This window comes from Haliotis rubra, unplaced genomic scaffold (genome assembly GCF_003918875.1).
Source record: "Haliotis rubra isolate DU_JTF1 unplaced genomic scaffold, ASM391887v1 Scf932, whole genome shotgun sequence".
NCBI lineage: Eukaryota > Metazoa > Mollusca > Gastropoda > Lepetellida > Haliotidae > Haliotis > Haliotis rubra.
In genome coordinates, this window is record NW_025767671.1 from 369,014 (window position 1) to 378,488 (window position 9,475).

The following is a 9,475-nucleotide window of genomic DNA, read 5'->3' on the forward strand; positions in this document are numbered from 1 at the left end:
GTTCAACATAATCCCCGGGTAGCACTGTTTTTAAAGTCGAGGACCACGTAGAACTAAAGCCAGGGCCCGTCTCGCTGTAGCATTACTGCAAGTTTGTTCTCCGTAATAGACGATAGTGCTGCCACCAATTACAATCGGCTTCTTAGCAGGGCGAGTTGCGATGTCGTTACTAAAGAGGAGGGGGTTCCCGGCTAATATGTCGACGTCAAGTTGTTTCACGACCAAAGCGTCAAGCTGACATGCGTTGTTGTCCCTGGTCAACTGACGATGGACTTCCCGAACTACTAGGGGTGTTATGCCATCTTCCTGACGAGCCATCTGTGAAGCCGGGCATATTGGTAGTTTCATAGCCTGAGCAAAGCAAGCCCTGACTATGTTTGTTGTAGCACCTGTATCTAAACTCAATCTCACAGGGTGTTCGTGATGGAATGTATTGAGGAACGGCGACTGGATGACGTCAACGCGGCCAATAACGGGTTGATCAAGCAGGGACACTGGGGTCCTGGTCGTCGCTATCAAAGGTCCCCTCACCATAGAGTGTGTCACCCTGGACTGGGTCATCAACAACCACAAGACGAGAGCGGCCATACATCTGCCGTCTGTCAATCTCAGGTACATATCTACAGTCCTTTAAGTAATGAGTATTGTATGCTGGTCTCCTGCTGACTTGCACAAGACACACACTTTTTGTTGACGAGGCTTGAAATTGTTACTTCTAGGTTTGTCACTAGAAGAAGCTGCGGCTCTCTTTCGTGTCCTCAATGCTGTGAAGCTCATCCATCAATGAAGAGATAGTCTGGGAGGTTTCTGGTTTCAGAGATGCAAGCGTCTGAATTCTCAATTCAGCTCCATATTTTTGCTCCACTAACTATAGGGGAGTTGAGGATGGATAAGCTGTAGCCATGACACAATGACCATGTTTTCTAGTGTTGGGATGAGGTCTTCATCTTGGTCAACTTCATCACCATGGTGAGTGATACCAGAGCGGTTAGTAAGTACATAATCCTCTACAGATGCCATCAGACGCTGATAGAGATCTTCATAGCGCTCATTAGGCTACATCTTGATGTCAACAAGGTTGAGAAAATTAGCCCTGCTGACAGGAATCAGTGGTAGAGTCTAATCTTTGCCAGATATCTTGAACAGATGTTGAATTCTTGTTTGATGGAGTTCCTAATGACAGTACAGTGATTAGCTATCTGCCCTAGCATAAGTTCGAGGTGTATCTTTTTCTGTTCAGCCGTTTTGCGCCGATTTTGCTGTACATCTTCACCATCATTCTGCAATCCTCTCAATGGGTTAGCTGCAGTTTTCTTCAGCCATGCGCTGCCGTCAGCGAGGAAGGGAGCAAAATTTGCATCTAATGATAATATGTACACTAAATTCTGCCTCTAGTTTTCAAAGGAGTTAATTGTCTCATTCTTTGTGAGTTCCCACTGCTTCGGGGCTCGGACGTTAGCTATAGTGGTAAGATTTTATGAGAGCTTCTATTAGTAAGGTTACGATACACGTGGCTGGATTGACCGATGCGTTGTTCATGGTTAAATTCGAGGTTTACACACCTGTACCTGATATGAGAGGGTAAGCGAACTTGTATATGATTTCTGTGTGTTGGTAACTGTACTAGCGTAGTTTTAAACCGCTGCCACCACGCCAATGAGGACAATATCCCTTTCTCTTCCATGTACGTTTAATACTCCATGAAGTCCCATCGCAAACCATAAACTGGAACAATAAATCAAATCTTTCAAATGGAAACGACCTTCGTTGTTTTGTAGACTATTTTAAAAGGATCTCATGCGTTGTGGAAGCCTCCCCTTCATATTGAAACATACGTCAGAACTATAGCTTTTGTCAAGAAACCACTAAAGGAAATGTAAACAAACATATATCCAGAGTGCGTTGTCCGAGGTTTTAAGCCAAAATTCATTTAACTCCCGCCACACACCCTATATTCCTTTTTATTTTTTACCTGTGTGTAATAAATATGTTTTATATCCTAGTGTGTCATAAGCCAGGATATGGCCGGATGCTAAACATTATTTTAATTGCTTATACTTCTGTAACATAATTTTATGTTTAACATGTGGCGCTATAATAAACTAATTCTGTCTGTTTGTCTATATCTTTACCCCTGCGTACTCAAAACTGATAACAACAACACTTGGCAAACTCAGTCATTATCAGTCAGGGTTAACTGGTGTCTACATATTTGATGCACTAAGTCACCTGAATTATTCAGGTTTAAGAGAATTGGTGTTACATGGGAGTGAGTTTGATTATTACTTGCCGCGTGAAATAGATGATATCTACGCAAACTACAGCATACATAATCTAGTTTGCTTTTACGTTATGCAAAATGATATGTATTAACTAGATACGATACAGAGTTTTACATTAAGAATTCAGGGTTTGTTCCGCAAAGCTGCTGTAGCACTTAGGTGAACGTAATTCACATACACTTTAACATACACTTAATATGACTGTGTTTGCTCTTCGATCGCTTTGTGGAACGGGAGTGAGTGAGTTAAGATTTATAGTCACATCGGCAATATTTCAGCCATAACAAGTTACAAATTCATAATAAATGTAATTAAATTATATATAAAAAAACTGTCGACGAAGGATTGTGGAACGGGATCTCCACCACGATGTCTAAAGACACACCACAATACCCTGTAACGTAAGTTGCAAAATTATATTGCAGAACAATGGCATCAGATAAGCAACACTCATCCTGGTTCCTCTGGTCTCGAAGCTCTTCTCCTCCTGAGAGGGTACGTAAGTCCCGAAACATTCAAAGGAAATTTAAATTTACCAGCTGTTTGAAATGTAGTATTCTTGTCATTTTAATTTTGGCTAAATTTGACTTCAATCGCCAGTGGCTGATGGGATGACATAAAACCAGCTAGGGTCCATGCAGGTAGCAAAAGTACTGTAAGTCCCCATGGTCCCTAATTTGGTGATCTACCTTCAGTTGTTGGCGATCTATAGCCAGATTTTATATTGTATTGTCCAAATAGTGCTATTAGTTTTAACTTTCCACACTAGTTTTAGTTGTAATTGTGATATTCTAGTTGTTTTACTGTCCTTCAGTCCTTTGATACAACGGTATGTGATGCACAAGATCTTGTATTCGATCCTTGCTTTGATCGGCAGCCAGTGGCGCTTGACAAGGACTGGTGTGATGTGTAACCGCTTCCTGCTTCTGGTGATGGTCCGTGCAGTTGCATTCTGAACGCGCTGTAATTTGGTGACAAGATCTTGCGCACATTACCCAGTAGACTGTCGCAGTAATCCAACCGTGAGAGGATCATGGATCTGGCGAAACGGTGTGATACATCACATTTCAACAGGATATGTAAATACTTGAACTTGGTTCTACTGATTAGATTGCACTGAATTGACTTGCATTCTGAGCTCTTACCATGGTTGCCCAATATATCGCAGTCTTATTAGATGATTACTAAATGATTTGCAGTCTGAGGTCACATGGCAATGACATGACTAAATTACACATTTACAATAAATACATTTATTTCCTATAAATAAAATGCAAACAATGAACAGAAATACAAGGCGCCTCAAACATGAGTCATGAAAAAAATAGGACTATACAATGTACACAATAACATAATGAGGCAATGAGTATGTAACCAGCTGCAATGTACAAGGGACAGTGGTACTATCGCTGGATGACGGTATCCCTTGAATATGCTACCAGAGCGCATTCATGTACAACAACTTGTTGATTGCTCGTAATCCATTGCAAATTGACACAGAAGGTAGTATATCTAAAACACGGTGTTATCTGTATAGTATCCTTTGCAAATACTCACAGGAAGTACACTATCTGTTACACAATGTTCAACACATACATGTATGAGGAAAGTCATTGTGGATTTTCAAATCAATATTTTGCTCACATTTCACGGAAGGTAAATCAGGAGTATATTTACATAGAACTGAACACAACATCGAATGACATCACACATTAAAACGACCAGTGCAGATTATTGGAAAGAAATAGCAAATATGATTATATGCATTGCTGATTCATTTCATACGACAAACTTTAAAGATGAAATTCAGATGTAGACTTCCTTCCATGAAAGAAATACAAAGTGAATGCTGAAATATTGTATACATTCAGGACTGTAAGATCGAGTGAAACAGTTATGTTCTTTGCTTGAACTGTCAACACATAATGACGGCATCACGTAAATTCAGATTGGGACTGCTAGTTTCAAATGTATTACGCATATTTCATATTGGTCAGACGTCAAAGCATACATGGACGATTGAGAGAGGATAGTAAAATGTCTTCGTTTAAACATAATCACAACCACAGTTGCCCCAGTATGTAAATATGAAAGAACTTGTTGGATTCACCAATAACTTATAAAGTTTTAACAACATTGACACTTTTCACTGTTTCCCTCTCATTTGTAGTAGACGGGTCGTTAGTATGTGTTTCTGGAATGATTCAATCATTTCAGAGTTTCAGTCGCAGGATGCAGTCACATTTCCCAAACACCTCTTATCAGCACCTGGAATGTTTCAGTGATTCATATGATCAATATATAATCGAAAACGGAAAGTGGATTCTGCAGAAAGGGAGGGACTCCATTATGAAGTAGTCCCGGCGTATATGCAAGTAATAACATTCAACATTATTTGTTCAACATCTTTCTCTCGCGCAGAACCCACACACCTGTTCAAAACCTATTATTGAACTGGAACAATTAAACGGACAGATTAGTTTGAGTTTCTACTGTTCTGTTCCTGTGACGGTTTGAGGAGTGAAGATAAAGATTGAAACGACACGTGTCTACATATTATCAGACGTCATGCACATATTTACCGGGATGAAGCAGTGTTGACACACAGTCATGTGGTTTTGTTCAATGGTGACCAACGCTACGAATGATATTTTGTCTAGTTTATCCTGCAACATTGACGTTAAGTATAACTTATACCCCACTTCCGGTCTCGTTGCCATTGTTTCCTTTGTTAAAAGTGTAGGTGTATTGACAGGTACACCTGTCAAAAGTGTAGGTGTATCAATGATACACCTACACATTTTCACAAATTGTCGTAATTCATTTTCATTGACGAGCTCACCAAAACGGCGGTTGTCTTGATCAGTCGTTAACTTAAAATCTTACTTATCATCCAGGTCGAAATGTGACGCTAACGAACTGTCAATTTGAGAAAGAAAATCCTCTGTCCACTCTTCAGCATCCATGGCCGACGAACGTGTGATCTTCCAAATGTTTTCTATGCCACATGCGAGTCAGAGAACGCATGCGCATTGGTCTGCCCATACAAATGTCAATTATCAGTAATATTGCGCATATTTGGGTCTCCTTGAAATCATTCTCGCGCCCGAACTGGTTTTTAAAATCGTGTGAAATCGTGCATTCCCGTGCATGCACGTGCAAACGTACCGATAAATATCACTTTCAAAAAGTAAATCAAATAAAGTGAAACTAAGATTGCAAATCCCCATAAATTTACCTTGCCTATTGAACATTTAAAGCTCATAATTATATTCAGCTTAGGATAAAAGTTGTTTAACAAACGATCATAGTTTCAAAGCGCTGTTATTGGTTTGTATTACAAGGGGGTATGCGCATTAAATGAAACACCGAGAACATGTAGGTTTGGTCGAAGTTAACGCTCATTACGTACCGCACGGGCATTTGTTTCCTGTTCCAACTACTGCGCTTACCCCTTTAAAATTGTAACTGATTTGAAACTATGATCATTTGTTGAACAAATTTTATTCTAAGTTGAATATAATTCTGAGATGTTCATTTGGCAAGGTCAAATTATGAGATTCGCAATATTAATTTCACTTTATTTCATTACCTTTTGTTTAAAGTGAAATTGATCGGTACGTTTTCACTGCAAACAGACTATAGACGCGGGGCATTTGAGGGTCTTAACCAGTGGGCTAAAAATAAATGAAACAGATGGAAAACAAATACATTTTTGTCATTCTTAGAATATAAAATGTTACAGTAAACTCGTAACTCGACCAGAAGTGAGGTATAAGTCAGATGTACACACACTTCCTCGGTGTGTCGCTCAATACACCTACTGTTTGAGTCGTGTGGTCACCTCGGTAAGTGTGGGTATATATAATACATACTCGTTCAAGTACACTTGTTTGAGTGGCAAAGTACAATACTGACAAACTTAACAACTTCTGTTATTTCGTGAGTGCGATTCATGTATCATTGTCATTCCTCGACAACGGTACAGAAACTGTACCTGTATTTTTTTTTATCCATTAGCTTTGTCAATATTTCCGATCAGTTTAATACGAATAGGGAGTATGTGATGTGGCTGAATATCTTCCGGTGAAATTAAACAGCTACTCACTGTAAGCTTCCACAGAACACCCTGATCCACCCGAGGAAGTACTGCAAGTCCAGCTGCCAATATCTTCAACACCCATTTTCAGAATTTTTATCTCACTGTGGCTAGAATTACGCTCAACTGTGTATCCATCCTTGTTTTCACAACCACGAGATATGCAATTGCTTGCCAAAACATTGTCAGGCCTCGTCCACGACACTGAGGAAATGGTAGTCTGTGTCTCATAGCAAAGTAAACATGCCGAAGAGCCAAGTTCAACAGTATTCGGGCAATGTAATTGCAATGATCTCACACCTGTTTTAAAGAACAAAGAGTCGTAAAAATTGGTGTATATAACCCTGACAATGTTATACTTTTATAGCAAACATGTATGGTAACTGCATACTGGCAATTTGGCTCGTGGCATTCTCGATTCTCCTTTAGATTTCCTTAACAACTTATTTAAACACATCTAATACATTTGTTCAAATCATCCGGTCATGAAACTCACATAAAAAAAAAGTTTACTTAGATCATATTTGTGCTTTTGGACGTTGGTGTGCCTTCAGTATCACTATTTTCTTACTAAAACAAGGAACATAAACAAACCTTGAAGAAGACACACTAAAACGACTGCAAATTCCACCCCTTTCTTTTGTTGGTGATTCATCTCCGTTTCTTGCTGAGGATCATAAAACAAGTTTCGCGAATCAAATATTCATAGTAAATGTTATGGAGAAGGTTCTTGAGATTTTATCTATAAAACTCCACATGAGCTCGTATTGACATGTTATTGCCGGTTGTTTGGAAGTACCATAAGAGGTAAGTAGTTGAAAGTTACATGCATAGGAGTCAGTGACTGAACAAATAAAGTCACATCGGTAATAGTTCAATATATGCTGGCTGTGAAACCTACATATTATTTAGAAAAACGTCTTTAACGATATGAAAAACCGTCTTTAACGACATGAAAACCTGTCTTTAACGATATGAAAACCCGTCTTTAACGACATGAAAACCTGTCTTTAACGATATGAAAACCTGTCTTTAACGATATGAAAACCTGTCAGCAACGCTTTAACCACATCATCACAGCTTTAGCTATTTTAAAACTAGCAAGTTACGATTACATGATACTTTCTAAATGGCACAATATAAAGACTATTTATCGCCAACAACTGAAGGTAGATAACCATACAATGGGCCACAGCTGGACTTACACCATCCCTTCAGCTGTTAGCGAAATCGATAGTAGGCCCGATGAAGTAGGACATGCTTGACTGTGACTCTACTATCACAAGGGAACCAACAGGGAAGATCCTCACCTTTAAGCTGCGTGAATAGGGGAATATATATACGTTTTTCTCATTTAAATTTGTACTTTGGAAACATGCGGAATTAAAAAAAAACAAAACAACAACTAACCCATGTGTAAACGGTTTTCCTGTTTGGTAGATTGGTTAGTTGGTAACGCCACACTCAGCAATATTCCAGCGATATGGCTCCGGTCTGTAAATAATCGAGTCTGGACCAGACAATCCAGTGATGACGAGCATGAGGATCGATCAATATTGGGATACGATGACACGTGTCAACCAAGTCAGCGAGCCTCACCACCCAGTCCCGTTAGTCGGCTATCACGACAAGCATGGGTTGCTTAAGACCAAATATACGCCCGGATCTTCTCGGGTCTCATACTTGGTAACGTGTATGATTGACTTATTGCGTGTGACGTTCTCTATTCCCTCAGATGTCAAGGATTCGATTCCTCACATGGGTAGAATGTGTGAAGACCATTTCTGGTGTCCCCCGCTGCAGAACTGATGGTGTGTGGTCTTATGCATAGAACCCAGTTTTCAAATCACTTGAAGTTAAGTAACGTTGCTCACAGAGAGACCTTGGATCGATGACATTATTTGGCAGGTTGACTCCTGAGAGTTTCTACTTCTGAGAGAGACATTAGTCCTGCCCCACAACGGAGCAAACGTGACACATGTGATCTCACCTCAGGCAAGTGAGTGAGTTTGTTCAATATTGCCTCTGTTCACTAAGCAGTGAATGAGTACCCGGTGGTCTATGTCTTCAGGAGGTTTGGCTTAACCGGAGAAGTAATGTCTGCGTTGAGGGCATAATTTGCCCATAGCGCCACTTAGTATATTTGAGATGGATATTGTGGGTCCACCTTCGATGTGTGAACATTTGTATCTGCCATAAACCTCACAAACAAATAACGCATAGTGATCAATGCTCTTCCTGTTGGTCTGGTGCAATAGTGAGTGAGTGAGTTTAGTTTTACGCCTCACTTAAAAAAGTTATCAAGGGTTTTTCATCCATTCGCTTTATCAAAATGTATCTCTTGGGCTTTCTGTACTATTCAAGGCTTATTCCTGAACTTGTAGTGAGTGATTGGGTGAGTGCGTTTTGTTTTACGCCGGACTGAGCAATATTCCAGCTATATTGCGGTCTGTAAACAATCGAGTCTGGACCAGACAATCCAGTGATCAACAACATGAGCATCGATCTGCGCAATTGGGAACCGATGACATGTGGCAACAAAGTCAGCGAGCCTGACCACCTGATCCCGTTAGTCGCCTCTTACGACAAGCATAGGTTACTGAAGATCAATATTCTTACCCTGACCTTCCCGGGTCTCTGGTGCAATACAATTATTGACAAATGTATGATTAAGTGAAAGGCGGTAAGGTTGAACACAATCTTAATTACCTACCTCAGTGACTGTCCAAACATGTGTAGTGCCAAACTCCCCAGTAGACTGATTTAGATATAACCATTCAGCACTGGGTATATACCTCTCTTTTTATCCTGTTAAATAACAATCAATATTACAAGGCTTGCCGACGTATTCAATGTTTTCCTGTCAATCTTTTTCCTACATACATGTAGTGTGGCGGTGGGGTAGTCTAGTGGAACAAGCGTTCGCTCGTCACACCGAAGACCCGGGTTCGATTCCCCAAATGGATACAATGTGTGAAGACCATTTCTGGTGTCCCCCGCCGTGATATTGCTGGAATATTGCTAAAAGCAGCCTAAAACTAAACTCTCCCACTTCTACGTACTGTTTGTATTAGGGGATGTATTTCTCGCCGGC

At 40.1% G+C, this 9,475-nt stretch overlaps 2 long non-coding RNA genes across 2 annotated transcripts; both read right to left on the reverse strand.

The window, feature by feature from the left end:
- Window positions 1-3,515: 3,515 nt before the first annotated feature.
- LOC124264617 lies at window positions 3,516-5,329 on the reverse strand. Its single transcript, XR_006895184.1, has 2 exons — window positions 4,865-5,329; window positions 3,516-4,550 (listed from the first exon to the last, which is right to left on the reverse strand). It is a non-coding gene; the product is annotated as an uncharacterized LOC124264617 (long non-coding RNA).
- A 1,035-nt stretch (window positions 5,330-6,364) lies between these two features.
- LOC124264619 lies at window positions 6,365-9,145 on the reverse strand. Its single transcript, XR_006895185.1, has 3 exons — window positions 9,095-9,145; window positions 6,976-7,048; window positions 6,365-6,681 (listed from the first exon to the last, which is right to left on the reverse strand). It is a non-coding gene; the product is annotated as an uncharacterized LOC124264619 (long non-coding RNA).
- Window positions 9,146-9,475: the final 330 nt, after the last annotated feature.